At 38.8% G+C, this 17,180-nt stretch overlaps 1 pseudogene across 1 annotated transcript in view; it reads left to right on the plus strand.

Annotated features, from left to right (window-relative positions):
• Positions 1-17,180, plus strand: part of LOC149024766 (uncharacterized) — a 43,461-nt pseudogene that overhangs the window by 10,465 nt on the left and 15,816 nt on the right. Inside the window, exons 5-6 of the transcript XR_016171668.1 lie at positions 6,667-6,778; positions 7,110-7,222. The product of XR_016171668.1 is annotated as an uncharacterized LOC149024766 (transcript). The remainder of the gene's footprint in view (positions 1-6,666; positions 6,779-7,109; positions 7,223-17,180) is intronic.

The following is a 17,180-nucleotide window of genomic DNA, read 5'->3' on the forward strand; positions in this document are numbered from 1 at the left end:
AGGCTGGGATTAGAGAAAGAAGCATGGGAAGATGGGAAGGAGAAACAAGCAGGATTCGCGAGGAAGTGATCCAGCTTGGAGGCGATTCTAGCCGAACCAGAGCGGTGATTATGCCAAATAAGGGGATGGCCCGACCACTGGAGGTCGGCAATACTCGAGTCATCAATGCAAACATTGAAATCATCCATCGCAACAAGATCAGGAGAAGAGCCACCAATTCGCTCATGGGAGAATCTAACGATGTTAAATCCCCTCCAATACCCTAGGGATATCAGGGGAGGCAGAGGAGATGGCTTTGATATCATCCCAGAGGGGGGAGCGATCGGCAACACGGTTGAAACCGTAGATGACAGAGAGGAGAAATGAAGTAGAGAGGTTATCTAGGATACTAAGATGCATGAGCTGAGGAAACAACCTAAGAAGGGAGATTTGGAATCTCGAGGGCTCCCAAAGAATCTAGATAGGACCATTGATAGAGGGATAAGAGTTTGAGATAAAAGACCAAGAGTGGGCAATAGACCGAACAATTTGATGGGCATTATCCATTTGGACATGAGTCTCATTTGGACATGAGTCTCAAGAAGGGCACAAAAGGAAACTTTAGCTATTTTGATGGTGTTTCTAACATCAGCTTGTTTTGCAAGGGTGTTGAGCCCCCTGACATTCCAAATGAAGAAGTCAAACATTATAAACATCAGGGTGGGGGCAACAATTTCGCAATTGGGGATGGGGGAGGGGGAGGGGGAGGGGAGAAGAAGGGGGTTCTCACATAGGGGGAGTTAAGGGTTGAGGGGTTTCAAAGATATCAGGGTCAATGGATGAGTTAGAGGTAGGGGATAAAGGCTCTGGAAGGGTACTGTGGCTAGGGGTATAGTTGAGGGTGTAATGGTTAGATGGGGGATCCACGACAGGTGAGGTGGGAAGGGTGGATTTGAAGTATGGGCAATGGGCTGAGGGGCTGATGGGTGAGGGGCAAAGGTTAAAAACGTTGATAGGGTTGGGATTTAGGATGTTGGTGGTGGGCTTGGAAGAGTGGGAATTGATTTGGGTAAGGAGGGCCTCTGCTGTATTGTTTGTATTCCTTGCATGCCCTTTTTATTGTTTTCTGGTTTCATTCTTTCTTTCTTTTTTTTTAAATTTTTTTAATCTCTTCTTCCTCTAGACTTTTGCTTGTCTTTCTGGTTCATCTGTTGCACAATGTTTTTCAAGTTCTTTACAGAATAGCTTTTATTTGAAAATGGTTGTTATTCTCATAGCATCCTTTTTGATACTGTATTAATTATGAAATAGCCAGGTAAATAGCAGTGTTTATAGAATTGGATTTCCTTTGTCATGGTTATTTAACAACCGGTTTTATTTCCTTAGCTAAATTAGAGTTTTCATTAATAATTTTATTGCTAATGTTATAAATAATATGCTTATGCAAGTGATGGCACAAAACAGATGAATCAAAGCCCTGATGCTTTGTAATGAGAATATGTGCTTATTGTTGGGGCTTAGGCTGAATGGTTATTTCAATTTTTGGATACATCCAAAACCCTTAGCTTTATTCTTTGACATTTTTTTTGATGAAAGAAAACATTTCATTACTGAAACAGGAAATACAATTAGAGCTAAGGTGGTATGTCATTCCATGTATCACTTAATCTTTCCTCCTCTGCTTTGCTAGCGATCCTAATTAACCATTTTCCGAAGTTTGGGATCACAAAAGGGGCCAAGGAGTCAAGGACACACCCTTTAATTTCCTTAGTCTACACATATTGGAGCCAGTGAATGGTAGAAGATCTCGCTCGAGAGCGAGATCTCGCCACCCTAAAAAAATGAGATCTCGGTCGAGATGTGTGATTTTTTTGGCATTAACTTAGTGGGTCTTAGGGTCCCAGTTGGGCGTAAACTTGTTATTTAGCCTTTTAAAGGCCTTTTGAACACTCTGGTGGCCTTGGATTTGTAAAAAAAATAACCCTTAGTATGATTTTCAAATCTACCCATAGTGTGAAATCAAAATGCTGTAGGATTAGGAAATGTAAGGTTATACAACATGCAATGTAGAACCTTTAAGGCATATAAATGAAAGCAAGGGTATCGAATACATTAAATAACTTAAACGTCATTAAAATTCCATCCATATGAGTATCACAATCTCGACTTTTGAGAATATAATAATAAAATTATACAACTGTTAGAAGTTTTATATAAGTCATTCACTCATAAGTTTATAAGAAAAGCAAAGAATGATTGATTTTCCTTTGATGTTGTAGATATGCTAAGAGTAGTTGCAAGTGAAAATCCAGCTGAAATCCGCAAGAAATCTGCAAAATTGAGAGTTCTAGCGAGATATGCGCGAGACCTGGGGCAAGATATAATGAGATATGGCAACAGCTCAAGTGAGATATCCATTTTTTTTGCAAAACTCGATCTCTATTTCGTTTCGGTCTATGAAAAAATTGAGATATCTTGCTGAGATCTCCTACTAGACTAGGTTAATAGGCCAAGTTGAGTTTTTTGGTATAAGGAGGAGAAAAAAGCATCTTGCATGGTACGTGATGTTTCATCAACATGGCACTGGATAAGTTGTGCTGGTCTAAGCCCTTAAGGATGCAGTGTATCTCGCCTTCCAAAAATTGAACATAATCAGTCCATCCAAAGCTAATGGTGGCAAAGTGCCCACCCAAAAAATCCCAATGTGCACCTTGTCTTGTTCAATTGTTGTTCACGAAGCCTGCACATATTAAGATGTTAGAATGGCAGAGATGTTACTAGCCCTAAGATTGTCAATAATATATTAGTCATTATAGCTGGAAGCTACCACATCCCATATTTCCTCCCTACAAGTGGGAGGGGAGAGTTGTTTTGTAATCCACATGTAAACAAGTTTAATGATCCATAGGGGGTTGGGAGAACATTTACTAGACACTAACTTTACTTTGCATATTCCAAATAAAAATAAAACATGTAAAATAATGATAAAAAATATCCGCTGCAAGGAGGGTCCATTTAGGCCCATCTCAACAAGAAGAGCAAGGCACATTTGTAGAAGAGACTGGTGAACGAGAAAGTCAATTCTTAGATCACGGGATCTAGAAGCCCGATACGCTTAGTCCAGTCACATTAAAAGAAAATGTATCGGATGGATTCATCATAGTTTCCACAAAACACACAATGGGGATTGATCAATATACACCAGAAAATGATAACATTGGTTGGGATCCCTGCATGCAAGACACACCAAAAGAAAGCTTCAAATTTGGGTTGAATTTTTAGTTTCCAAAAAAACTTCTACCTTTGAAAGAAAGAGTTGTTAGAAAAGCAGAATTTCTCCAGGGGCAGGACTTCCCGGCAAGTTTAGTTGAAAAGGAACCATTTGAGGAAAACAAAGAGTTCCATTTATCATCTGAATCAGGGGGAAAAACATTCTTAATAATGCTAACCAGGTCCAAATCATTTAAATTCTCTAAGAAAGGTACACTAGAACTGTCACAAAATAAAGCATTTGAGGGTCTTGGATCATAGTGATTTGTAGAGTTCAATAACCATGGATCAAACCAAAAGGAAATATTCATACCATGGTGGTTCAAAATTTCAGTTTATTTCGCCATCCCTTGGGCCCTTCCGTTTTTTTTTTTTTTTGTTTTTTAATTTTTTAATTTCTTTGGTAGATTTGGGTGTTTTTTGGTGGCTGGTTTTAGCTGTTCAGCCTAGGTTGAGGCTAATAAACATAATGGAAATGCTATTTTTGCCTAAAACCCAACCCAAAGGGATGTTCTTGATCGGCACATGCCGGACTTTGTGTGGGCAAAACTCGAAGTGTAGAACATGCATTTTCACAAATGTAAATATGGATATTATGCAAGACAACATTAAGGTTTTCATTAAAATGCAACAGCAAATACAACAAGTTGAATTCAATATATAAGTATGCATTAGGCTGGATCCATCCCTTGGGTTATGGAGGAACCCTCTGAATATGGGGCATAAGGATGCCATGATATGGTATGGATAAAGTTATCAATATAGTCCATCGTTGCCCTTCTATAGGTAGCATCATCAACATTAAATAGATATCCTACCCTAGGGAATGTGTCATACAGCCATGGATTGTAATTTGGTTGGGAAACTGGCATTATTGGCTGTGCTGGTTCTGATGGATATCCAAAGATAGAATCCCCAAGTGATGCACCTGATCCATCTTCATACCTATATGTAGACATGCTACTGGAATCAGCAGATGAACCACCATATGCATATCCATAGGCAAAAGCCTTGTACGGGCACAACGCCTTGCAAATTTCAAAATTTCACCGGAATTTTTTATATTTGACTATATTTCTGAAATTTCAGCAAAGTTGCCAAAATCTTGGTGAAGTTTCAGCTTAACTTTGCAGATCGAATATCAGTGGTTTCATTGTGCTGAGTACCGAAATGGCGAGATTTTATACCATGCGTACCATTGCCAACCTTTTTTATCACCAGCCCTGCTAGCTTGGGGAGAATATTTCAGATACTATTCCAAATCCAAGAACCTTTTCTCTTCGTGGCTTTGGGGTTAAAAAAACATTGCATTAAGCAAAATATTAACTCTTAATGGTTCTGACCCATAGAGGAGATCCAGAATATAAAAGCCTCCATCCCAGGTTAAGGAGCAGAGAAATGTTAAAATCTTTCATTCTCTTAATCCCAAGCCCTCCTAGGCGTTTTGGTTTGCAGCAAACATCCCAAGAGATCAGGATAAGTTTTTTGATTTCCTAGCCAAAAGTTTTGGCATTGAGCATAAATTTTTCTGCACTCAGATTTGCAGAAAAGGACACAATGCATATGGTAAAGGGGGATGGTGTAAAACTGATTGGATAAGAACTTGTCTACCTGCAAAGGAAAGATGGGTGGCTTTCCAGGAGCACAACCTCTTCTTAACTCTGTGCGGGACTGAATGCAGGATTTTGGATTTAGATCTAAGGGGAAAGAGATTTGTTTCCAAGTAATCTGAGTCATTTTTCATTTCTTTTACACCCAAAAGGTACAGGAGAAGATTTCTCATTTTTGGGGACATTCCGACCGAGGAAGACTTTACTTTTTTTCAAAATTCACCAACATGCCTAAAAAGTCAGAAAAGAGGTCAAGTATAACGTTGATGGAAACTTAAATCGTCCTGGGATGCCCCTACAGAAAATAAAAATTTCATCTGCAAAAAATGGGTGGGAGATTTCAGGTGCAAATCTAGCAAACTTGGCTTCTTGAAATAAATTCAGGTTCCAGTCTTCTTGAAATTTGCCTTATTGTCGATCACTATCTGTGCCACGTTCTCTCTCCAATCTCCTCCATAACCTCATTCATAACCTATTCACAGATACTGCATTCCTAAGGTACTAGATACATTGGACTTATGGAAGATTTTCTGGCCATTATAGAACACAAGAAGTTTTTGACGGACAATCTTGTTGGCCTACTCAACATGTCACATGATGCTTGCTCCACACAAGGGTAATTTCTCCTTGGACATCTCAATATACTGACTCACTTCTGCTACAGTATCTAGATAAGGCCTTATTGTCTCACTAGACATTGCTTAATATTAGGTCCACAATGTGAATTCTCCTTTACCATGTCCTTGAAATCAAGGTTTTACGCCTTGGTAACTGGTATATAGGAATTGGTATCTTAACAACAGGTCGTAATGTGTAATCTCCTCTACCATGGTCTTGAACCAATGGTCTTTGGCCTTTTGAGCTGGTATCATGTAACTTTGGAACTCTCCTTATACTTTTATTCAGTCATTTGGGTTCATTGCTTTTCTTATCCGCTATTCGTTGTCTTCTCTTTGTAGGTAGCATGATTCATGTCACTGATGAAAAAAGCTTTTTTTTTCTGGCTTATCCTTGTCATCCTCGCTCTTAGTAAACATTCATCAGAGGGTAGATGGCTTTTTAACCATGACAGTCATCTTCTCTGTCTAAGTATAAGATGAGGAGTCACCAAGGGCTTCTAATGGAGTCCTAAATTGATAGGAGATCAACAAATTACCAGTCTTTAATTAACTAGCAGGTTTGGACAGGCCTATTAGGCCAAATTAGGGTTAGGGTTTGATGATAGCATAATATGAGGAATTGCCAAGAGCATGTTGAGATATCAGAAGTACCTGGTATTTTGTATAGCAAGACAAGACGGCCCATTGAGATGATGACCCATCCCAACATATTGAGTCCCCTTATCTCAATTGAATTGGTCATAATATCAACAAACTCGACCAACTTGACCGCTGATGCTGCTGTGGACTTTTGGAAGTCTGCAAAATCACTTATAAGCTTTGTTTTTTTATAGAGAATTCTCAAGAGCAGATAAGAGGTAATTATTACCACTTGTTTACACATAATTTAGTAATAAAAAGCATCAAGCAGAACATATGATTGAATCTCTTTCTATTACTAAACTACATATAGAAGGGGTACATTAGACTTTTGGCATGTTGTAGCGTTGACAATACTCCTATAGTTTGTTTCATAGCTCATAAGAAATGTCCAGAAGAAGTTAAAGAATGCTAATAAATACTTACAGACCAAGCAAAATAGTGAGTAGGTAAAATGCTGCAGCCTGATCTTGAGTGTTCAAACATGCTGTGCTGCAAAACCACATAATAAGGTGTTGATTTTGTGGTGTTATTTTTGTTAATTGCAGCTGCTGCCTTACCTCGGAGAACTCAGCAGAGCGTGTATTACAGAGGACACATTTTATTTGAAAGGGATGAGGCACGTAAATGGACTGAAGATGAGTATGAACTTGTCCGAAGGTGTGTTTAGTGATAGATTAGTTTTCTTGTATTCTTTTGTCAATGATTCTTATATGCCCCATGTATACATGGTAGCTACCAAACCAGGGTGGTTTATGGGGGGAATCAAAAGATTATGGCAACACCAACAATGTATTTGTGCTTGGATGCCTAGGCAATGCCTTAACAACTGTAGTGCTTTGAGGTCCTCTGACCCTCTGTAGAATAACTGTTCTCTGTTTTGGTGATATATAATAATGTTATTCATGTGGTACCTTCCATTTTGCTATTTAATGTATTCCTTTTGATGGGGTTTTCTTAATACTTCTGTATTGCAATATACATACAATAGAGTGCATGAAAAGCATGGTTCGAAGTGGAAAATGATGGCTGATGTGCTTGGCAAACATCGGTTTCATGTGAAGGATGCATGGCGCAGAATAAAGTTGACCAACAAGAGAAGTGGTAAATTGCTCTGTTAACTGGCCTTTATTTAACCCCTACTTTACTTCTATATATGACTACAGCTTTATAATTTTGTTCAAACTATCAATCATTTATGTATACAGTTGAACTACTCGTGTATTTTTACTTGTGAAGTCTGCTTTCTGTCATTGTTGAATACCTCATTACCAACTTGTTTTAAAAGATCAATTCATTTTGTCTAGGTACAGCACACACTCCCAACTATCAAGTATCAATGGTTGTAGTGCATTTATTTCAGTTATTTTAGATTTTGGTAGAAGAGATTGTTTCGTTGATGAAAAAAAAATTGGTAGTATTAGTATTTTACAAGCCGACATCAGGGGGATATGAGACATATCATCAATCCATGGACTTGGGTTACTTTGGCCTTACTTAAGCAATCACTGAAGGTTTTGCCACCTTAGCCTCAAAATTATATACTTTTCTGGCAAAGATGGACCACTGATTGTCTAGGTAATGATGTAAACCAATGAGGGGAATCTGGAATTTTCAGACTATCCTGGGTTAGGGCAAATGTAGGGTTTTGGTTCAGATCTGGACTGTTTGGGACTACCATGGAAGCTTTGAATGGCATGGGGAGTGGGTTCCTCCAACTACCTTTCTTCTTCTCTGAACTTACCTTCTCTTGTTCTTCTTTTTGCTCCTTTTTCCTGTATTTTTGTTTTCTGTTTGTGTCACCAGAAAGAGGGTATCGGGGGAGAGGGGAGGGAATGTAGGGGCCATGGGGGTCTGGAGAAAAAGAGAGGGGGGGTGGGGTGGGGGAGGACTCCAGAAAAGTTGTGGGGTCTAGGGGAAGGTATTTCTGACCTAAACAGGAGGGGAAAGGGCTTCTAGAGGGTCTGGTTTGGGGTCTTCTGGGTTGCGCAGAAATAGGGGAGGTTGCGATGGGATCACAAGGCTAGACTTACTTGGAGTTAATGCTCTGAGGATTCCTGCTGCTATACTTGTGAAATCTTCTTCTGAAATCTTTGAAGGCGGCAACTCAAGGAATGATGGCTGTGATTAGAACAGTCACCAAAACAACTGCAGGGTCCCCCTCAAAGGAACCCTGCCAATACCTCCTTGGCTAAAATCTCAAGAATTTTTTTTTTCTTTTAATAAAAAACCATTGAACTCTGTGGTAGGCTTGAGATTTTATAGCCTTAACAACTTGAGATAAAATAAAATTCTCTTCCTAATCAAACTCAACTTAGATTCCTTGATTGGTAAGGAACCTTTTCTACTACCTTAATTAACAGACTCCATTGGGACTCTTAACAGATTAGAGTCCAAAACAGAACAAAGGACTAACTCCTAATCTGAAGAAATTACTAAAAGTAAAGGAAATAATGCAGGAAAGACAAAAAATATCCCCAAGGGGTGCACATGAACTAGGAAGGCTAGGCCCCCGTTGTAGGTCCTCTTCTTTGCGTTCACGTCAGGTAATATTGTAGCAGGGTAAGAAATCTCACTCTCATGACCTATCTCACCCCCTCAAAAAAGCAACTTCTTGAGTGAGACCTTGCATTTTTTGATGGGCCAACTTGATAGAACTCGAGGGCCCATCTCGGGGGGTTTTAAAGCCCAGGTTGGGCTCAAAACCCTCAACTTGGTGGGTAGCGTAATTTAGGCCTTTTGAACACATTGTGGCCTTAGATTTTTGAGAAAACATTTGAGTTCTAACTCGACCCCAAGTTTGAAATCGTAATGCTGCAGGGTTACAAGACAGGAAACATAGAATCTTTAAGACATAAATAAAAAGCAAGGGATGTGATACATCAAATAACTTAAATATCAACATAATCCATCTTTATGAGTATCACATTTTCGATTCTTGAAAATAGAATAATACAACCATTAACATGTGTAAGTCATTAGTTCATAACAAAAGATGGTGAGATCAAAGACTCAAAATCAATCAAGCCCCAGCTCCACCACCAACTCCAGCATCAGCTCCACCTCACCACCAGCTCCAGCAGCACCACGACCACGGGCATGATCACGTCATATACCGGCGGCTATATGTCGCTCCTCCAACTAGGTGTGGTGGTCTATCATAATATCCCTCATAGAATCGGGACAACAGGGCACTTGGGTGTTTCACAATAGCCACCAGCCAACTGTTGCTTGAACCATTGTCTGCCTCCATAATGGAGGACTCTGTTGTAGTAGTTACACATGATCCTCTGTTGCTATGGATCCATGGGGACTCGTGTTGCCAAGCAATATCATTATCCTCCATTTATTGATTATCAACCTAAAAATAGAATACATATCATCATATTCAATTTCAATCAATAGTAAGTGAAACAAATAAATTACTTGTACACTTGTTAGAGACTAAAAGTTCAAAGTTTTAATTTTGAAACCTGGTGATTGGCTGACTGGTGAGTATCACTCTTCTGCCACATCTCATCCTGAATGCGGGCCATGTAGAACTTCTAAGTCAAGGAGTAATGTAGATACCGTATTTGAAAGATCAAAACAGTAGCCAAATAGGACCTTTTCACAGGGAGACAATTGCAAATTTGATGGACTTAAGGTAGATAAAATTCAGATATAATGGAAGGCTGAAAACCGAAGTGGTAGAACAAGGATATTGGTTTAAGAACAAGGACTAACTAGGTCTTCAAAACAGCAATATGCTATAAAGAAGAATGGATGGAACAATATAAGAGAATTAAGAGAACAATAAGGACAACAAAGTAACACCGGCCACACCGCAAGGTGGACGATTGGACGAACACCAACCTACCTTGATCAAACACAAGGGTTTCCAAAGAGGAGGAATGCTAGCAAGCAAGATTTCAATTCATAAGTTGTTTTTTCACCTCTTACATAAGTCTCTTTATATAGCATTCTAAAGAGACATAAACACTAATAGTAACATCCAACCACTAGTTAACACCACCACCATTAAAACCAACACACAACACCACAGTCAAAACAATAATGGAAACACCACCACACACCCCACTACTAGCTCCTTTTATTGACTTTTCAAAGCTAGACTTGGGCTTAGTCAAAATATGTGGGCTGGTCTTCTCCCACTAAGTAATCCAAGCCCATGAAACCAGGGCTCATTTAACCCACTACAATAGTCATAGCCCATGCAAGCCATGGGCTGTTTTGGATCATATCCTAGGCTTTGATGGGCTTGACCATTGGGCTTTCTCTTCCTTGTATATGCTGCCAACGCATCAACTCTCCCGGCTTGAAAACATTCGTCTCCGACGAATGGATGAATGATATGTAACGCCACACCAATCGGATCGAGTTTCTCGAAGTTGCCGCATGAATCCAAGTGCTCTCATGTCGTGGACGATTCTTCCATTTGACGAGGAAAGCATGGTATTCGGGCCACGACGAGTGGTCCGAAGAGTCATCCAAAACCTCTTCAATGATGTTAGTGATTGGTGGCTTGAGTTGGGGCAGCCTCAACATTTGTGGTGTCTCCCTCATCGAGTAGTGTCGCCATGAGCCGCCTTCTTTGGAGTGAGTAATGACGGTACAACACATGGACTTAAGCTCTCTTGAATGACTCCTTTATGTGGCAACCACCCCCCACCGCGTTGAAGTCATTGTGCTCGCTAGGCTGAGGTGATAGGTCGGAAGGTTTTGTAACACCACACTTGATACCAAATCGGTGGCATGCAAAATATCGTGCATAAGAGGTAGCTCATTAGGCAACTCATCGGGAACCACCTTAAGGCAATCGAAGGCAACCGTTTGATAAGTGGAGGGAATGTCACCTTAGGTTGAGGGGTAACTTCTCTTGTAACAGAGCCAAACCAGCCCCGTGTTATGGCTAGTGTGAATGAACTCCCGGTGTTCAAGCTTTACCTTTTGAGAATCACCAACATGCTCATTGAATTTAGGTAACCCTTTGATGGGTGGAGGGTGTGAAGCATGAGTAGAGGTAACAACTCTAGCCTCCATTGCTGAGCGCCTCTCTTCCTCGTGCTTGTGACTTGCGGTGAGTTGGTTACTCAATTGTTGCAACATCCCCATCATTTGTGCCATAAGGTCAGATCCAATCCGAAGTTTTACTCCTCGTCATGGCTCGATACCAAATAAAGAGAACCGTATTTGAAAGATCAAAACAATAGCCAAATAGGACCTCACGGGAGACAATTGCAAATTTGATGGACTTAAGGTAGATAAAATTCAGATATAATGGAAGGCTAAAACCGAAGTGGTAGAACAAGGATATTGGTTTAAGAACAAGGACTAACTAGGTCTTCAAAACAGCAATATCTATAAAGAATAATGGATGGAACAATATAAAAATTAAGAGAACAATAAGGACAACAAAGTAACCCGGCCACACCCAAGGTATCGATTGATCAACACCAACCTACCTTGATCAAACACAAGGGTCCAAAGAGGAGGAATGCTAGCAAGCAATTGATTTCAATCAAAGTGTTTTCACCTCTACAAAGTCTCTATATACATCAAAGAGACATAAACACTAATAGTAACATCCAACCACTAGTTAACACCACCTACCTATTAATAACTCAACTACACAACACCACTAGTCAAAACAATAATGGAAACATCCACCTACTACACCCCACTACTAGCTCCTTTTATTGACTTTTCAAAGCTAGACTTGGGCTTAGTTCAAAATATGTGGGCTGGTCTTCTCCCACTAAAGTAATCCAAGCCCATGAAACCATGGGCTCATTTTAACCCACTACAATAGTCATAGCCCATGCAAGCCATGGGCTGTTTTGGATCATATCCTTAGGCTTTGATGGGCTTGACCATTGGGCTTTTCTCTTCCTTGTATATGCTGCCAATTCTGCATCAAGGAGTTACTGGAGTATGTCTTATTTCCGTGTATGTGGCCCCAATATGTCAGAATTATGGAGGAATAGAACTCTAGGGTAACCTTCAATTAGGGTGGCTGCCATCCAAAGTCCCGTTGTTGTTGTCGGTATTCCTGTTGAACATATGAGTTACTTGCCTGGGCTAGGACACCTGGGCATTGCATAGGCAACTATGGTCTCAACCTGACGACCTCAGTAGTTAGTCGGCTGCAACTCAGTATTTTTTGTTTGACTTAGGCATAGAGACATGGGAGACTAGGGTAGTGACTAGGTAGTCACTTGGTTGGAGTTGGGACTTGGTAGACATGGGACATGGAAGACTTGGGATTTGGGGGTTTTGATGACCTATATATTATTATTCATTGTACTTGGTAGAATGGTCTCTCTGATAGTAACTTACTGATTATTGATTCATTGTACAGTGTAATTTATGGTAGAAACTTTAAGTCTTCAATTTATGTGTCTCCATCCATTATTGCATATACTTGCTTTGCATGCCAATTGTGTCTAATATAATTCTAAGAATGTGCAGAGTGGGAAATGCTACATGCACACATTTAAGTCAGGTTTTTGCTGCCAATAACCAACTAAGGATGTAACTCCAGATTATTAAATTTAGCCCCCCCCCCCCAAAAAAAAAAAAAAAAAAAAAAAAAAAACCCAAACTAGAAAAAAAAGAAAGAGAAGAAGAAGAAGAAGAAGAAGGCCTTATCGTTATGTTTCACCACCAGAACTACTTCCCAAAATATTAAAATAGTCAATATCTCACTCAAAATTTCAAGAAGCTCTGCCATGTCAAGTTGGGTGTTTAAGGCGAGTTTTTAAACCTTGGTATGGGCATATTACTGGTCAATGTGTATCGACTGTTTGGTTGTGTATGTTGATATAGATTTTTGTATATACATTTCCCAAAGAAGAGCAACCAACTCTTGAGACAATTAATTTAGAGGTGAAGTCAAGTACAATGACGTTTAACAACTTATTGATGATCTTTGTCCTGTTTCTCCTACCTCCTGTGAGACATTTAAGGATGTAGATTGGTGTCATAGTAGTACCTTTTAGACTTGTGTGAACTGTGAAGTGCAGTTACCAATATGCAGGTTGGTGACTGATCGGGTATATACACTAATGTCACTCTTGAAGGTGCTGTGCATAGCATGGATGGATTGCATATTGAGCCATGTGCAAATTCCTTCAAAGTTTGTGAGGGTGAATGAAACTAGTTTCAAGGGTTTTTTATTACCAGTAAATTTCTATCACTCCCTTGTACTTAGATGCTACTTACTAAAACTCCCTAATCAAACTTTCACATCTGATTCCTCAAAAAAATCAGACTCTCACCTCTTCTTCTCCCTTAAGGCTTTCAAATACCCAAGTTACTCCTTTATCTTTGAGGGTTTTTGTCTTTCAATTGAGTCAGTTCACATTATTGTGTTCATACTTATTCTGTGAACCACCAAATTATCCTGAATTTTCTCAAACACTGAAACTAATTTTACTAAAAAGAGAAAGAAAAAATTGTAATAAAAATATGATAAAATAATAATTATGTTTAACTTTAAAATTCAGTTAAAACTATTTTATTCTATAAGATAATCCTTTATAACCTCTCAATGGTAAACTTGGCCTCTACCATGATTATTATCATAATAATTATTCTTTTCAACTTCTTGAAATAAATTTTCTTTTTTACTAAAATAATTTAAGTTGGAGAGCTCAAAAAAATTTATGGAATAAAATATTTTTAACTGAATTGTTTAAGTTAATCATAATAATTGTTTTTTCAACTTTTCATTCAGAGATATTTTCCTTTTTGTTTTCGGTAATATTAGTTTCACTCTTTGAAAAAATACAGGACAATCTGGTGGTTCAAGTAATAATTTTGAATCAAATAATGTGAACCTACTCAACTTAAAAGAGAGACTGGCTGGGTTAGAAAAATAGTTTAAAAACGTCAGGGGAGAAGGAGAGGTGAAAGGTTGGTTTTCTGGGGGAATTAGATATAAAAGTTTGAGCAGGGGAGTTTTAGTAAATAGAGTCTTAGTATAGGGGAGTTATAGAAATTTGCTCTTTTATTTATTATTTTTATATTGCAATTGGCAAGGCATAGGTGTCTAGGGATTTTAAGTAGTCTAGGCAGTTGCTGCCTCAGTAAAACTCAGAACTTTGGCTCTTCTAGCAAACTGCTCAAGCTATGCCTTGATATTCAATTCATATACTTAAGAAGTTAAGATATTACCCATAGATAATAAAATACCCATATTAGATTAAAATAAAAATAGGAAAAAAAAATAAAGAGGTGGTAAAAGTGTATGAGGAGATTTTGCAAAGCAATTATTTTAGGTATCTTGGTTCAATCATAAATAAAGAAGGTTATAAATTTGATGATGCTTCTCAAAGAATTAAAATAGGGTGAATGAAATGGAGAGTTGTGTAGGGTTTTGGATGAAATGGAGAGATGTATTTAGGGTTTTGTATGATTGGAGTGTTCCTTTTAAACTCAATAGCAAAATTCTATAGGACGTCATGCTTCCAACTATAACGTATGTTGCTACAGTTGGGCTGTTAAGAAGCATCATATGGATAAACTTAGTAGCAAGAATGAGGATGTTAAGATGGATGCGTGGAAAAATTAGGAAGGATAAAGTAAGGAATGATCATATTTGATCGGATCTAGGTATAGCTCCAATAAATGATAAGCTACAAGAAAGTCGTTTGAGGTGGCATAACCACATTGAATGGAGGCCCTTGAAGGCCTCTGTATAGAGGAGTGATTTAATCTAGATTGAGGGAATTAAAAGAGCTAAGGGCAGACCTAAATTAAGGTGAGAAGAAGTGGTGAGAAAGGATATGGGTGGCTTAGGCCTTGTATCTATTTTGACCTCAAATAATGCTGATTAGAAGGCACGGATCCATGTAGCCGATGCACTTTAGTTAGGATAAGGCTTGTTGTTTTTGTAAAAGTAATTTAAAAAAAAATAAAACTGAAGGGATAAAAATTCAAGCCCCTTGTGCAAGAACATAAACTAGTTTTTTGACTATAGGTGAAAATTTAAACTAATGTTGGGGGTTTTCTCATCTAATCATTTCAGAAGCCTTGATATATTATAACATTGCTAAAACCCAAGTACGATAATTATTAATTGGTATTAATATATGAAAGAGTGTTTCCATTATAATATTGGCTCACACCAGACAAGGTTTTATCCTTCTTTTGGGGTGAATAAGTGATTGATTATGAAAACCCCAAAAGGGGTTTTCTTTTTTGTATTTGCGGTTTGGGGGATATAAAAAAAAGAAGCAGAAAAGGGGAGAGGTGAACAAGAACAACCATGAAGGCATGCCCTAAGAGAGGAGAAGAGAAATTTTGAAACCCTGGGTAGCAACAATAAGTCTGTGCCTTGGTATGTCATCAAATGCCTAGTCAGGAACAATTGAAGTTTGGAATTGACATCAAAGAAGATGGTTTCTAGATCATTTCGGTAGAGTGAGATTTGAGAGTCCATCTTTTGAGATTACATTCCATCCATATATGAGAGATGAAAGCTCCAAACACAAGTTTGCTGTGGTGTCGCAGATTGTCTCACCCAAAAAGGCTTAACTTAACCAAAACCATTCCCTGCTAAAGGGGAGGGGATACTTGCCACAAGACAAAGTTTCTTTTCCAAATAGAGGGCTAAGGAATCAAAGCTGTTCCAACAAAAGACACTTGGGAAAGACTTGGATGTGTTGGTGAAGTAGAAAGGATTGGATGGGAAGACAAAGCTTGAGGATTCTCCAAACGCTTAAACTGATTAAAGCTATTTATGGGGATGTGGCCTTTGAACTAGACACTGGAGGCCCAAGGGTTTAGATGGGCATGAAGTCTAGTTAAGTACCAAGCTGAGGAGGTTTAATTAAACTTAGGGTAAGATCATATTTAGTAAGAACAGTTATACCAAATATGAGACTAGGCATACCATGACAATGACCAATTCCAAGAACAATATATATCAACTGTATCTTTTGATTGTTTCAAACTACCAATAGCTTGCTTGTTCACCCACTGCTCTTTGATAAGAAGAGACAACATCGTGGGTATGCACATGCTTACTCTTTCCATCTTGGAAACCAAGAAATAAGTTCCATCCTGGTAAATATTTTACTGAAATTAAGTTAAAAAAGGTAGTGGGATCTTTCCTCCTCGAGATGTTGAGTTAGATGGCCTCTTTGATCCTTACCTAAAGTCAGAGAATCCACTTCTTCCCCGAGGAGGAGAAGTGATGCAGTGGCACTTGAATGGTTGGACCAAACGAGTTGGTTGGGAACTTCAAGCTTAGATGGAATGGGCCTTGACTGGGGTTTTGGTCTACTGATTGCTACTGGTAGGTTAGTAGTTTATTTGGATTTAGCTTGTCAGTTTTATGTCTTTTATTTTATCATGTTTGCTTTAGGCTGTCTATCTAGGAAGCAGGGGAGAGAATTTGGATTTATGTTTTAACTAGGAGTACTTTTTATACTTCTTAATGCATTGTTGGATAGACAGTTTTGGATCTGAATGAATTTTTGAGTTTGAGTTTTAACCTCATGGTACTTGTGTGTATGTGTCGGTTGGTTGAATTGCATGTGAAGTGTGGCTTTCTCCTCTCTTTTTTCCTTCCCCTCTTGTAGGATTTTCCTTTTCTTCCTCTCCTGAGTCATGTCTTCTCTACTCTGTTCTGGCAATGGTGTTGGTACAGCATAAGTGGCTCTTGTCTCTCTTGGATTTCCAGTTCAAATCCCAAATTTGGGGTTTTATACCTACCTGTGTGCAAGGTTTAAATGACCCCAGGGTATGATTTGATATTAGCAGATACATATTGATAAGCCCCTAATAACCAAGGTGTACAAGCGAAGGAATAAGAGGGAGTACACAATGTCACCTACAGCTGCTACAGGGGATTCAAATGTGGAGAAGACAGATGGCAGCATCCAATTGGACAGCAACCACTAACCTTCTGTAAACTGATGAATACAGACTGATACTACTAACTGATAAGAACTTCAGAAATAAAGAGAAACCACTTAGAACTTTGATGAACAAGTTCATCCTAATGGCTAGGCCATTCCCCAGAGGTTTTCCTCTCCTTAAGCATTCGCTTGCA

Source organism: Hakea prostrata, chromosome 2 (genome assembly GCF_041222555.1).
Source record: "Hakea prostrata isolate BN-2017 chromosome 2, UWA_Hpros_2, whole genome shotgun sequence".
In the NCBI taxonomy this organism is placed as follows: domain Eukaryota; kingdom Viridiplantae; phylum Streptophyta; class Magnoliopsida; order Proteales; family Proteaceae; genus Hakea; species Hakea prostrata.